Here is a 16,068-nt window from a genome sequence, read left to right on the forward strand (position 1 = left end):
TGAGCCATGACTGTAAGCCGTTTCATTGTGGCCGGTTTGTTGACGCGCAGGCACTCGATTCGTGCGCCTTCGAAGCGGCGGTTAAACACAGTTATGTGAATTTTTAATTCTCCCTTAATTCCTCGCACATCTTCCAGGGCTCCGCCGTCTTGCGAGTTCTCTTTATCGCAACCTGTTATTCATGCTTTCCACTTTTAATAATGGAATAATATTTCCACATTAATTATTTTCCAAAGGCTCCTATGCCCACGTACCCACACACATAGCGAAATCGGACCACCGGCTGCTGGCTCCATAGCTTCGTGGTTTATGAGTCGCCACCTGCGTTGGCATCCCACTTGTTTGTGAGGAATGCATTCTGGCATGCGCCCAAGTATGTGTGCGAGTTCATTAAGCAAGCGATTTATTCAGGACATAGAACATGGTGATGTTGCATCTCTTCGAAGAGACTTGTTGCAAACTCATTTTCAATACACTCAGTTGTGGAACAATTAAGTTCATATCAATCCAGTAGTCTTACTAAAGCGGGGCAGGTCCAAAAGAGCCGAATGTTCGGACACCTGAAAAATCGAAGTTACAGCACTTTTTCTGGCAGTTAGAAATATCTATGTGGCATACGCCAGAGTCTCTACTTAATCCACGCCATTTTGAGGCAGTTTAAACAGCGACCATCGCCTCTACCCCCCACAAATGCAGTAAGGCTCCGTTTTTATTGTAATTTAATTTTTTGTTTGTTGTTATTTGCTTTCGCTGTTATTATTGCCCTGACCCCCATGTCAGTCCGTGTTTTAATGGCTGCAAGCGCACTTTCTCTCATACGCTCACAAACACAGACACAAGCATGTGAATATGGAGCCATTACATTGCGGCAGTGCTATAAACAGAAATTTTCATTAAAATTTTATTAAAATGAAAAAGTTGTTCCTTGCTGTGCCGCTGCCAGCCCTGCTCGTACCCATTGCGCTTTTCCGCCCTTCCGCCTTTCAGCGCCAGTGCCAACACCACCAGCGGCGGCAGTGCCCCAATAGCTCGGCGCTGTTTTGCGCTGATGAGTTTAGTTTTCATTCATGCTCAATGCTCATCAGCGTTATGCGCGCGCGAGTGTGTAGCTTTGGAGCTTTCGAAGAAATCGCAGCCGTTGGCAGGCGCTCTGGCTAAAGCACCCGGTGTGTGTTTGGGTATGTGTGACTGCTCCGGCGAGATGGGTGCTCATTTGGCGTGTTGCATATTGTTAGGAGCGTGACCCAGCAAACAGATCGGAGTACACGAGTTGCTACAACGATTGCTTCCCGTTGTCGACATAAAGCCCTTCGGTGTTCGGTGCTGGTGTTCTTTCGCTGCCGCTGCCGCCGTTGCTGGCTGTAATAAATGCAATAATAACTTTTTGCCATTATTTGCAACACCGTTTATGATTTCGCCTCGACTGGCACATAACTGGCTGTTTATTAGGGTATGCCGAAATGCGAAAAACTGAATTTTTACGAAATTGAAAATATTTTGATTTATGAATAATTATCTCTTTTAAAAGAATTTAATTTTTGTACCAATCCCATTTTATTATGTAAAAATCAATCGTTCACATCCCAGCACCCCAAACTTTGAGTTCCCAGTTACGCCGCCTCTTTATAGCCACCATTGCATGGGGAGCGCTTTCACCTCCTCACATGTCATTATTTGAACTTTTTACTCCCTTCGGAGCATTCTTTGTTTTCTGTCGTAATTTCACTTTTGCCAGCGAAAATCTACAATTGATGTTTCATGTTTCGTGCTCCGCCAGATTGGTACGAGCAGAGCCGCTGTCAGTGGCAACTTTTGTTTGTGTTCTTATGTGTTTTTATTGCACTTTTCCAAAGCAAAATCACACGTTGCGCTAATCCATCAGCTGCGAAATGAACAACACACACTTGCCACCAACATACACATATACTATATATCTATATTCCGGTGTGTTCGTGTGTGTGTGTGTGTATCAATGACGTTGCGTGGCAGTCAGCAATTGCAATTCGCTAATTGAACGAGCGAACACTTAATTAGAAACGTCTGTCAGTCAGTTACAAAGGCATGCAGGCAGGAAGGTCCCGGCAGCGGCCCAGAAGTGCGCTCAATAGTCCCTAGGGCCCTGCAAGCTTCAACGCTTACATATGTTAACTGTATTCTGTGTATGTGTGTGTGTATGCTCGTCCAATTGCTCATATTAATATTTTTCGAAAAAGTTTACATTTGCAAATTCAAATGCAAGCTTTTTATTGCCTTGCAACGCTGGCACTTGTGCTTTGAATAAATACCCATCTGCATGTGCAAGTGCATTCACACATTCTCTCTTGTGTGTGTCAATATTATTTCTCCACTCGAGTAGCGTTGAATTAAGCACGACCTTCCGCTGCTTTTCATTGAGCGTGTATTAATATATATAAATTGCAACTAATCAGTGCAATTAACTGGCGAATTTTAATTAATTTGTCACATTTCGAAATGCGCCCAAATGAACTTGAACCCTTCGATGATCATTGAAGAGCCACTGAATACGAAAAATGCTCAGTGAAATATTTTAAAATCTGTTTTTCATCCATATTACCGTTACATAGTGCCGTTATGTAATGAGTCCCATACAACTAATAAGTGTAATTAAGTGGCATCATCGCGAATAACACCAACTAATGAATCGAGGGAAAGGCTTGGGGAAGAGGGGCTAACGCACAGATAGCGAAGAAAGTTTGCAAGGACAAGCAAATATTGATGAACTAATATGATTGAGTAGATGGAGGAATTTGTGGCTTAGCCACCACTAGTTGGCTTGGGTGTAACCGAAAAATTAAGTCAGTATGTGCATGGTAAAGCTGTCAAAAAATCAACTCCTTTTAGTACATCCGACCAATGGGAGTTTCCATTTGAAATATATCGAAATATTTTGTGCTCTTAACTAAACACGAAAATGTCCCTCCTAATAACGGTGCAATTTCAAATATTTATGCGGCGTGTTTTCTTTCGGTTTCCTCCGCTCTGTCAGCGAGAACCGAGGAATTGAATTTTTCGTGTGTTTCATGCTGAAAAGCTAACTTCAGCTTATTATTTTATTCGTTTGCGGCGTCATTATTGACAGACAGGACAGATAGACAGTGCCTCAGTCAAATGTATCATGTCTCACACCCCCCGAACCCTTCACGCAAAGCATTCACAAGGGGCGAATAAAAGAAAAACCATAAAACCTAATTGAAAAGCCATCAACGCTTCCATATATGCGGGCAACAAACACTCACTTTAACTGACAAACAAAGTCCCAAAGGATATGTCTACGTCGTTACTCTTTCCACACACACACCCGCACCGGCACACGCACTCGCACGAAGCCACATGTTAAAGGTCTCTTGTATTAAAAATACAAACGCCTGATATGAAATAAGTGGGAGACCTCATTTGTGTGCCCTCGTGTTGGGCGAACCGTCACGCCAACCGGCCGGAAAAGTCCCTCCACCAGGGCATGCATTCAAAAAAGAAGGAAGTAAAAATGAAAACGAAAAAAATAACGAAAATAAAAGAACAATACTCACCAACCCCTCCTCTTCCAGAGGGGATGTGGGTCGGTCGTCAACAGTCAGCCATCATCGCTCAAACAAACATTATTACATCTTTTATTAAGCAACAAATGCCTGTCTTACACTTTTTAACACTTCAGCCGTCTGCTCGAACAAACATACATCCCGTATGTACCCTCATACTCGGAATAGGAGTAGGAAGGATAGAAAAGGCAATTTTGCTCGAAAAAGGAGTCTAAAGCCTACAAAACGTAAAAAAATGGTTGTCACAAGGCACAACAACACTCCCACAAACATTGTTAACGGCCCGTAAATATCCGGCGTGCGATGCGGGTCCTGCTGCATCGGCTCTGCAACCGGAAAGCCTTTGTACAAATGGCAGTGCATATGTATTCATAAATGTAAGCATTTAAAGTCACACCCGAATAGCTCTTCCCTTATTTGGATATGGCAACTCTAAAAATTTAGAGAGTTTCAATTTATGAATATAAAAAAGCATTAATTTTTAAAGGGGACCGTTGTTGTTTTAGAAACTCTGTATTGAACTTAGGTTATTTAAGGGTATATCAGCACTTTTCACCCTTAACCTTGAGTTGTCGTCATGTGGATAAAAGCCGATTATGAAGAGACCTTGAAAAATAAAAATTCTGAATTTGTTGTTTTAGTCTATATCCAAAAAGAGTAGCTAAAACGTTTGGAAATAAATCAGAAATTGTTTGGTCATTCGGTCCAGGGGTCCAGCATCGGCACGTTCTCTCTGTTCACCGCGTAATAGTTGTCTTAAAGAACGCGTTGCTGTTGTATTTGTGCAGTTGAATTTGCATGCAAAAGAGCTTCGACTTCGTGATTTTTCAGCTGAGCACACAGCTACCGACGCACACCAGCTGAGGAAATGCGAGAAAATGTAGAAGAAGCAACAAGTAGGCACTTGAGAAGTCAGCGAATGTGCATGGAAGTACAAATGTGTGCGCGTCTGTGTTTATATTTTCTCATTTATTTTACGCTTAGTTGGCTCTTTGCCACATGTGCGTGTCGGTTAGTCCGTGAAACAGTTACTTATAAATACACAACCCAACAAATACACAAATGCAAGCATTACAATAATAAATGCAATAAGGAGAAGTCATTCGTTCGCAAAGTCAATTCGCATGCACGCTTTGAGCCCTTCCCCCTCTCGCCGCGCTGGGCTCTTCTTTGCTGAATGTGTGCGCGTTTGTGGTTAGTCAGAGACATGTGTAGTCCGGGCACTTTTGGCTCTTCTCATTCGCCGGGCTCCTCACATGTCTGCAGCGAATCGTGCGCGCCAACAACTGAGGGCACTATTAGAGTTACAATTTTCCGGAATTATACGAGAGATGTCAAGCTGCGCCTTCGGGGTATTACTATTAGTTTTACAATGATTTCCCCAGATATCATTGTTGAATCATAATAAATATGCTACAAATAGAAATATGATAAAAAAGGAACTAAAGCAGCTGCAAGAAGAATGAAGGACAACATAAATTTACACTCGCGCCGGAGTTTCATGTGCCGAGCAGGAAGTCGGATGCAAGCGTCCAGTGTGGGCCCCTGGGTGTGTGTTGGCAATTTGTGATTTACTGACCTCAGAACGCCTTTGCGTTTAACTGAATTCTTGTGAAATGATTTTGCTGTCGATTCCTTGCTTTGGTGATGGTTCGAGTCTAACAAAGACAACAATGGAGTTAAGCAGAGTGCAGCCCTTTGAGTATAATATGTGTCCCCCTTTTGTTATTGTAATAAATTGTACTCGTTTAAAAAACCATTCAGTTGGTTAAAGGCAAACATTAACAGTTTATTACAATAATTTTCATGTCCAAAGGGCTAGATTATAATCCTACCCGCTTTGTATAGGAATACACTGAATTCAAATCAGATATGGAGTGCTACAAGTTGGCTTCTGTTTTCAAATATAACCATTGACCATTATCGGCTTTTTCGAAAAATGTCAAAACAAACGGAGCTCTGTTGAACGGTTACCAAAACCTAGGAAGTGCTCGTAGTCCAATTAGGCTAATCGAACAAAGACTTTAGTTTGATTGAGGTTCCACATGCATTATGAACATCGTATTTGGGAGTAGTGTTCAATGCTGAAACCTGAGGGCGCGCGTGAAACCTGACTTTGTGAAGTGAATTAGTCGCTTGCAAACCATATTTCACAGCAACGCACCTAAATGAGTGTTAAAAATTGTAGCCCTTTGGAAGAGAGAAATGTAAAATACTCGTATTCATCGCATTTCCTTGTTTTGCCAACGATGAGTGATCATCGCACCTTTTTTTATTTCGAAACTTATTGCAATTAATGGTAATTCGGTGCAAAACAACCTCATTAAAATTTGACACTTAACACATGCTGCAATTGCTTCGAGTGCTGGTGATACCCCAACAAACACCCCGAAAACGGAAGAAAGAAATGAAAACATTTCTACACACGCACACACATTCACTTTGGCTTTGCCGTGAAGCTCTTCGATTGTAGATGAAAGCACTTTTGTTTTTAATTCTAGCATTTTACAAAATTACAAAGAAGGGGGAAGGGGCGTGTACTTGAAGCGCTGAGGATGCCTCAAGATTTTATGTGCGACCACAAGTGCGCTTAATGAGCGAAGAGTAGCGGGCGGAAGTTGTGGCAGCGGCACCTCCTTTGCAAAGCACTTAAGCACTCGTATAAATTAACACCTTTTGTCCGCACATAAATTTGGTATGGTGTAATTTAATGATACATAAATATATCCAATCCTTGTTATGACAATCTACTGATTTTAGCTTTCTCAGTTGTTGAAGAGATAATGTTTAGGATTGTTTTATCGCCAGTAAAAACCAAATCCTGGAAAAAGCGACCTTCTTGAGAAAGCGACCTGACCTCCTTCATTAGAGAATTCGGATCAAAAAGTGACATTTTCAGTTGAGAATAAGTTTGGGATGCAAACAGATCTCTACAAATATTTTGTTGGGTTAATGTTGACACAAATGTCCAAGATCGATATAAAAAAATCGATTTAATCGACCTATGCTTGACACTAGAAACATCTATTGGAAAACGGCGCAAGCAAAGTTGTAGACCTAATAGCTTATACTTATAAATCATACTGAGAGTGAGGACTTGACTCTTTCGAGGTCTACAGCAATACAGTAAACATTCTGGATAACGTGTTCTGGGTAAATATATACACATCTAAGCCGGTTGCGGCCGAGCTTCGACTTCCTCCTTCTTGTTGACTTTAACAAAACATAAGAAGTGCCGATTTACAAAATTTTCCGAACCAGTGAGCCTAAAGGGCTGTGTTTCTCTATGTTCCACGAATGAGGGTACTCAATATAAATAACAGTTAATATGAGATACACACACATAGACCCATAAATATATATAGTAAGAGCATATGTAGTCGCAAGTAAAACTCGCGTTAACGAAAAATTAATATTAAATTGTGTACAACCTTATAGCTGAATGTGTGCGTGAAGACACATAACGGTACATGCTGGCAGGCTTCTATGAAACCGCGTCAAACGGGGGATTGTTGTAGCATTGGCAGCAATTATTGCGCATCAGTTGTAACAACTGCACAACAACAACTACCAACAACCGACAACCGACAGCCAAACGCTGAACATCGACGGTGGAGCGAATATTTAAGCCCGCTAAATTGTATGTTGGCACAGCTGGCAATGCTTAAGCAGCCAAGTGAGCGTGTAAGTTATTAAGGAAAAGAAAAATATGTAACAACATCTGCTGATGATTATGCGTGCAAATATATGATGTCACACATGCCTACAAACAACGTATCAACATGTATCTGAAGTTTTCGGCATGAGCTTACTTGGACGCTTATACAGGAAGGTACATTCTTTCTCAAGTGTCGTTAGAGCCGCCTGTGTGACATAATGGCAAGGGACTGTCGTGTGAAAGAGTTTGTATGGACACAAATAATACTTAATGGGAGTACAATCAGAACGCACTTATCGCCAAACAAACACCCATAGACAAGTACAAAGTCTCCTACACATGGAGGGGCTGAGGATAGGGCTTCTTTTGTGCATATTACATAATTATGTATTTTTAATTAATTGTACCCTTCCTCATGCACACCCTCGTGCCTGATGTTGCAGGTGCATAACCGCACATTGGTGTATGAGTTTCGGCTGAATTCTGCCCTTTTACAAATGCACTTGAAGTAGGTTCATTCAATGTTTGAAGGGGTGCGAGTATGTGCATGAGTCATCATTGAGTTCCACAACCCCTCCCCCTCACTCAGTTAGTATAGTTTCATAAACACCGGGACGAGTGTTTGTGTCTTTAATGTCTTTCAGCCGAGTTTTATGCGCGGTTAACCACTAATAAACCACAAGTCTTTGTGTGGAGTACATATTTTTTCGAAAACTTCTTAATTGACACAGATAAAGGCTCTGCGCAATGCCGCAACAACCCTGAAGTAATCAAGTGTCATCATGGTTTCTTTTTCATATTGAGTGCCTGCGATGGCTGTAATTACATTGGCATTTAACTGAATGTGTGTGTGTGTGTGATTTTCTTTAGTAAACTGGTATTCACAGTAACTACTTAGGTCTATAAATATACATATGTATGTATATATGCACCTAGGGCCCTTGATAAAACGCGTGAATCTTTGAAGATACGATGAGAACAACCGCTTAATAATTATTGCAAAATAAACTATCACAACGATTAATAATCTATACAGAGGATATTAACTTTTTAAATCACTTAGCATATGTGCTCACGCGTAGGTAGAAAATGTTTGTTTTCAACATTTGTCATTGAACATTCATTTGTTTGACATTAACTCAAACATTGACACGACTCGTGCAGATTCATTGCTTTTTGACAAATTCGATTTCGGAGAGTCATTCGCAAACCTTGCCGTGACATGTGACTAATTGCTCCAGTGACGTTTTTGCTTTGACAACACCCGCGCAGAGCAAATTTCAACCACAAAAAAATTGTCCAAGTTTCTTTTTCCTTATATACTTTTTGAGATCAGTTTCGTATTCTCTGTAACACAGTGAAATTCTCTGATGGGATCAAAATGCACAAAGAAACATTAATTTGATTAATTTGACATTTCCTTTTTCTTGTCTTTGACGAATGTTGCAAGTAACGGGTGATTTTTTTGAGGTTAGGATTTTCATGCATTAGTATTTGACAGATCACGTGGGATTTCAGACATGGTGTCAAAGAGAAAGATGCTCAGTATGCTTTGACATTTCATCATGAATAGACTTACTAACGAGCAACGCTTGCAAATCATTGAATTTTATTACCAAAATCAGTGTTCGGTTCGAAATGTTTTTATCGACAAATTTTGTTCAGCGATGAGGCTCATTTCTGGTTGAATGGCTACGTAAATAAGCAAAATTGCCGCATTTGGGGTGAAGAGCAACCAGAAGCCGTTCAAGAACTGCCCATGCATCCCGAAAAATGCACTGTTTGGTGTGGTTTGTACGCTGGTGGAATCATTGGACCGTATTTTTTCAAAGATGCTGTTGGACGCAACGTTACGGTGAATGGCGATCGCTATCGTTCGATGCTAACAAACTTTTTGTTGCCAAAAATGGAAGAACTGAACTTGGTTGACATGTGGTTTCAACAAGATGGCGCTACATGCCACACAGCTCGCGATTCTATGGCCATTTTGAGGGAAAACTTCGGAGAACAATTCATCTCAAGAAATGGACCCGTAAGTTGGCCACCAAGATCATGCGATTTAACGCCTTTAGACTATTTTTTGTAGGGCTACGTCAAGTCTAAAGTCTACAGAAATAAGCCAGCAACTATTCCAGCTTTGGAAGACAACATTTCCGAAGAAATTCGGGCTATTCCGGCCGAAATGCTCGAAAAAGTTGCCCAAAATTGGACTTTCCGAATGGACCACCTAAGACGCAGCCGCGGTCAACATTTAAATGAAATTATCTTCAAAAAGTAAATGTCATGAACCAATCTAACGTTTCAAATAAAGAACCGATGAGATTTTGCAAATTTTATGCGTTTTTTTTTTTAAAAAGTTATCAAGCTCTTAAAAAATCTCCCTATACATAAGTATCTCAGATAAGCAGCATTTAAATGGTCAATTGTTACATATTTTTTGTCGATGAGAAAATTAAATCTTATCTGATAAGACGTGATTTTAATGGCATAATTAATTTAGCAAATATTTTGTAAAAAACCGATTTCTAAGAAGTCGAAAACAAAGAAGTCTTTCAGAATTAATGGAGACAAAATGCGACCGTGCGTATAGTAATGTATACAAAATTGGGCACCTAATAAGTAAAAAGGGCAAATGAGCCGCAAAAACAAAGCAACGTCGAACGCCAACCAAATGGAAATTTAAATCAAAAATACAAGTTATTTACCTTTCTGAAGAAATGAAAATTTTCATGCAGGTGATTGGAGAATACATTGACCTCTGCTGCGCTGTTAGTTCGTAGTTAACAGAAGCCGAAGTTTGTCAAGACTGGATACAATACTTACATATATTTATAAATGCTCGATTGCATGGGAAATTAACGGTCACATTATTAATGAACACATTTGTATGCACTCACTTACGCAAGCATATTTATTCTTAGCGACCGTATCAACTCTACGAATGCAGTGACTTAGACGCCATTATGAGTATGTAAATCTGAACAGTCACAATGACATATGCACTTATGAGAGTCCAAACATTTGTTTACATATGTAAATGTGTGACATTTCTCGGAGCTATCTGGATGTTTTTAAGTTTACGTACATTTCGGATTCAATGACGATCTGCATTCCAGCAACGCTTTATGCGTTCGTTATTCAATACTTATGCACAATACCTGACTACAAATACAATAACAAATACTCGTATATGTGAGGAAAACTTTAGCGTGTCATTGGGGCTAATCATATCTCTTAAGTGTGGCGGATCTTGCAAACAAACAGTTTCATTGCAAATCAGAGCATAAAGGGTATAATCTGATACCGCAAACTGCATGTGTGTCTTCACATTTGTTGGCCAACTCAGTTATAAACATACATACATATGTATGTACATATATTCATATCAGGTGGTAGTGTGATCATAAACAAATTGGTTGATCTCGATCCCGAAGCCAGTACCGCAAAATACTTTATATGTTTTAATATTTTTCAAAATCCTGATTTTTCGATGAAATGCGTTCCTCCATCTATGAGATATCGAAACAGTCCACTATAACTAAAATTAATCTAATTTAATGGTGAAACATAGATCAGGGGGAGATCCGTTGGGTGTCAATATTTATTGGAAACCGCCGTTAGTACCGAAGTGCGTGTCTTCACATCTCTAATATGTAAATGATAGCGTTGTGACTGTCAACCGAATGTTTGCTGTCAACAGCATTGACTTTAGCCATTGGCAGCGGTGCAACTTGTGGGACTTCAGCTGTTTCAAATTATTATTCAAAGAGAATGCAGAACTAGTTTTCTATTGTGCGCAATAGAGCTGAGCTGGAAGTATGCAAATGTTTTCTATGCTTGGCTAACGGCGTGTTTTGTTTCACGAAGTAGAGTAGGTGTAAGATAATACGCCAGAAACGCGCAAAGCGTCGTCAGGTGCGCGCTGGGACACCGCTATTTACATATGAGAAGTATACAAAGCAACTTACCCTGAAGTATACCTATGTGAGTGGATAGGTGTCGAGAGTTGCGCTCTTTCGTTGTTTGTGCTTATCTTATCAGCGCTGAATTTGCGAAATTCCTTTTGTTTTAGGTAAACTACAATTTTTTAGTAAAATATTATGGACCTTGCGTTTAAAATCACTTAGTTGGCTAATTGAGCACTGGAGTACACTTTTTTGCGGTGTGTTTCTCACGAAAATATTATATTTCTTTGCACTTTTAAATTGATAAAAGCAACTGCTTCTAAGGATGGATATTTGAACGTAATTCACTTGATTTATTATGCGTGGAACTCACTAAATTTGCAATTTGCCGCAATTACTTCATACACTGATATAGCGGGCATTCACTTGCCGATGTCGAGAATTTACACGACTTTGGATTGCAAAAATATTTTTTAGAATCTTATCTGGGGATGTTTACTATTTTCACTGTTTGCACTTTTCCTATTCTGATTGCTTACGTAATTTCATCTCGCAGTTTACGTCTGCGCTTGTACCCGCTCGAGTGTATAGTTTGTGAAGTTGCGTGCGCTCGGTTTGCTGCTACCAAACTACGCTAAGCTACTGACTGAGTCACACACCGTCCAATAAAAGTCATGTTCATTTCAACGTTCGACGTTCGAACCTCAACGTCAACAACAAGCGATCGCACACAACGCTCCTAAAGCGAATATTTACCTGTCTGTATGTCTACATACCAATATACATATAGCGAGTATTGCCTTTCTTTGTAGCTCACAGCTGATGAATAACACAAAATAACAAACATAAAATACTTAACGCTTCACGCTCGGTACGCCTTACGTTCGTAATTATAAAAAAATATTTATTCATATGTATGTATGTATCTGCCGATCACTGTTGTTCGCGGTTGGCTTGGCTTATAGCTGCTTAAATACGCTTGTGCTTCCACATCAAGGTAACGAAATTAGCGTCGAAGTGGCGTCTAATTCAAACAGCTGAGCAGCTGAAGGTATTCAACTGTAAATTAAGAGCGCCAAAGCCCTCAAAGAGCGGCCGAAAGAGTCAAAAGAGAGCTATCGTGCACTTGAAATGTTGTGATTGTATTTGTGCTCAAGATCTACAAACGACTGGGTCTATATATAAATATAGAAGTTATTAGATTATAACATATACGCACATGGGTTGACGGTGATAAGACTTTATCGCTATTCGACATTCTTAGAGAGGATCGATCATCTCACAAGAAATAAATGTTTCTTATAATACTTATGCAGTGAGCACAGAACAACCCCTAAATTTAGTTCGTAACCACTGAGAACAGCTCGCAATATGATTCAAGCAAACTACGGTATTTAATATGGATACTTACGTAACAGACATTCAGAATTGAATAGTGAATTATCCAAAATTTATTGAAAGTTGCCTTTTTAGTCTGTGTTCAAGAGATCCTATTGTAAGCTGTTAGAACTGTGTCTCGGTGTAATATTATTCGATTTTAATAAAAATCTGGGATGAAATCGGAAAATGCTAAATGTGAAAATTTATGCACATCGAACCCATGATTTTTGTTTTTAATTGACACTTCTCTATCTCTCTCCCTCTCTCTCAGAAATAAAATTGAATATTGATGTTATTATCAAGTATGTTCTTTTATTACAAAAGGAGAAGCGCAGGAGGCATCAATAATATTTTTACAAAAATTACATCTTTTTACATATTAAACCATCGTTAATGTTGACTGGCTATTCGCTTACCAAGTAGATTTCGATTGACGAACGGAATACCATATCAATGATTACTTTCGAAGGCAAAGAGTGACCACAATGGCGATAGCATTCATCGAAGATGAATTAAACATGCGTACTCAATTGCATTTCATATCACTTCGGCGTGTTTGTACGAGTACATTGGTGCTCATGTTTACATCAATTCTCAATTATGGCACACACAACATTATGATCAACACGGCCATCAGACACTCTAAGATAGCAACATTCCGGAGCTGGTGACAGGCCAGAGCATATCTGAGCAGTAGTTTGCGTCAACATTATCACCAATCGTCCATCAACAACATGAAAACTGAAATGTTTGCATTTACAATATTTCGCACTCTAAGCCTGAATGCAAGTCAACAGTGAAGATGCATACATTGGCCTTCTCTACCCCCAACACCAATATGAGGTATGTCTATCGTCCCGGTTGAAGTGCCCAATACAATTGCATCCGTTGAGGCTTTGATGCACAGTAAAATGGAGAACCCTTTGAAGTCAAAGTTTCAACTGAGGTTTGAAATTTTAGTTGATATTATTGATTAGTTTGACGAAACTTCTAATTTATTAATTTGAATAAATTTTTATTCAGGGAAAAATCGGAAAAAGAACTGAAATTGTGAAAAAATGAACTTTCATCCTTTTTTGCAATCTTTCTGGAATCAAATCATAGTTCACTTTTAGAGGTCTCACTCCAGTGGCATTTAGATTGGTTCTCTTTTGGGTATACTTTCAAGCAGGAACGTGTTAGTTGTCATTTCATGTAGTACTTACTTGAAATCCTCATAGAATTTAATTTTAAGGCACTGTAAATGAGCTTAATACACATCTACAGACAAGCTGGCGCCCGAGTGTGCATTCCTTGGCTGCTGGGCTTCCGTGCAGCAGCAGTCAAGAAATGATGTGTCGCATAAAGGTGCAGAGTGCAGCAATGTGGCATTCACTTATCCAGTCAGCCAGTCAGGCAGTCAGCCATTCATTCGCGCGCACACATGCACGGCATTCATTTCAAATGCATTCGCAATGCATTTCAATTCATTCATTTTGAATGTAATTTTCATTTCTTTAAGCAACAAAAAGAAATACAAAAAGGAATTATGAAAATAAGCAAACAAAAACAACAATTCGAGGGTTGCTGGAGATCCAAAGGAGGTGTGCAAGTAGTGGGAGCAGGCACTTGATAAAAGCTCTGCATCGCTACGCAATCATACGGTAAATACGCAGCTGTGTATGTGCCTTCTATAAGTTTAGCTGTCAATTGGTGCGAACATGTGACAGGTGACAGCCTAGCGAGTGGGTGTACATCATTTGAGACGCCGAGGTGTGAGGGCCAGGCAATAAACCATTGCAAAGCCTTTTAGGCATTCACAAACATTACACTATACACTCATCTGTCAGCATGGTCATTGCAAAGCCACCCTCACACCGTACGCACTCCCCACTCTACATGTACGAACGGCAATCAACACAGCAAATGGAAATGCATGCTAACATATGCAGACTTACTTATGTGCATTAACTTGGACAACTTGCAGCCCTGGGTCTCCGGGTGCGTGCGCTGTGTCGATTTTAATATTTATCCGCTCGCATCCTGTCACGATTTTATTGCTTCTCTCTACAATTTTCACACTCACTTTGTATTGCCAACACGTAAGTAGTTTATTCTCACCGTTATGATGCTTTGTCTTCTTGTCTTCTTTATTTCGCTGTGTGCCGTTGCTTACCGTTTGAATCGAGTGCAGAGCCAGGCATCGCATCAAGAGTTGGCTTTGTGTTAGATTAAAAGCGCATGCAACATGTATGCTAATGCGCCTTAGACGCATCCAAGTATCATCCCTGCATCCATGATCGCGTATTGCCATGGATTCCGTTACAGTTGCACGAGTGCTTGGCGATGGTGCGGCTTTATTTGCCATTAATTGTGATGGAAACAGGAATATATTGGAATTCAGCTTTTAAGCGAATGCAGATATTCTTGCCAACAGAATTTTTATTTTATTCTTGCTATAACTGTAACGCCATGAATTGTACTTAGAGTAGTAAGAAGTAGGCATCCACCATATCTTTCTTGCGACAACTTAATATTAATGCTTTCATTATATAAATGATTCATATGATGGATGGTTTCTTTCCTAAATAATGTTCCCTTTGTTTAGATGTATTGACATCTCCCTGAACACATTTAAGACAATCGGGGTAAACCGTTTGATCGAGTTAGAAAAGTCGACCGAACTTTTTCGGCATTGTAAGGGACTTAAATATTGGATACTCGGGCAATTGGAAATAACGGAAGGCAGAAATCAATTTATATATCTCTCTTTGAGAGATCTGTACTGTATAAAGATAACTTAGTGGAGGAAATCTTATATTCGGTAAACCTTATTTCATCCATTTTTATACCAAAGTATATTCTGTTGAAGAAAGTTCATTCAATTATTTTCGAACATTTTCCAACCAAAAACGAGAGAGTTAAATGCATGCTGGAGGGGATTGAAATCCCATTTCCCAAAAATGTATTTAACTAACAAATGTTTTGGCAAGAGCCACCGACCCCTACAGTTATAGATGATCTAGATATTTCTCTAAAGCTTTTGGCTTTCAAAGGAGACTAAATCTTATTCTGAGCATATAATACCGAGATCATCACAGCATATTGTTGCCAATGTATTTCACTAGAATATCTCATTTCGATAATAATAATGTATTTCTGGCTTTTTTTTCACTCATCATTTAGTGCCCTAATCGCCAGAATTCGCTAAAATTTGCTTTGCCAGAGTAAACAAGTGTAACATGGTAAATAAATCCAAGCAATATTTCATGAAGACACACACTTCTTGCCACACTCACAGACACATCTTATCCGGAGCAAATCTCTCCACAGCAACCAACTCCATTTGCATACAGCCACTGCCTGCCGCGTCTGTGTGCCCACTTGCGTGCTGCTCGGCATACAATCGCAACTAATAAATGACACTAACGCACTGCCGAGGCACTAACACAAAGCCGTTAGTAAGTAGTTTTTAATATATGGACTTGTGCGATATGCCTAAAAGCCGAGCAAAGATACACCTGCAATACGACACACTCAGCCAAACGTGCAGTGATGCCGGCAAGCAGAAGCCAATGCCTAACTACAG

General features: G+C 39.8%; 1 protein-coding gene across 2 annotated transcripts in view; it reads right to left on the reverse strand.

The window, feature by feature from the left end:
- LOC105212939 (uncharacterized) overlaps positions 1 to 16,068 on the reverse strand; it is a 113,810-nt gene that overhangs the window by 46,505 nt on the left and 51,237 nt on the right. Inside the window, exon 1 of one of the 2 annotated variants that reach the window (XM_029040819.2) lies at positions 11,184 to 11,843. The exons of the other annotated variant lie outside the window; for it this stretch is intronic. The gene's annotated coding sequence lies outside the window, so the exon portion shown is untranslated. Of the gene's footprint in view, positions 1 to 11,183; positions 11,844 to 16,068 lie in introns of those variants that run through there. 2 annotated transcript variants of the gene reach the window in all.

Source organism: Zeugodacus cucurbitae, chromosome 4 (assembly GCF_028554725.1).
Source record: "Zeugodacus cucurbitae isolate PBARC_wt_2022May chromosome 4, idZeuCucr1.2, whole genome shotgun sequence".
Lineage (NCBI taxonomy): Eukaryota > Metazoa > Arthropoda > Insecta > Diptera > Tephritidae > Zeugodacus > Zeugodacus cucurbitae.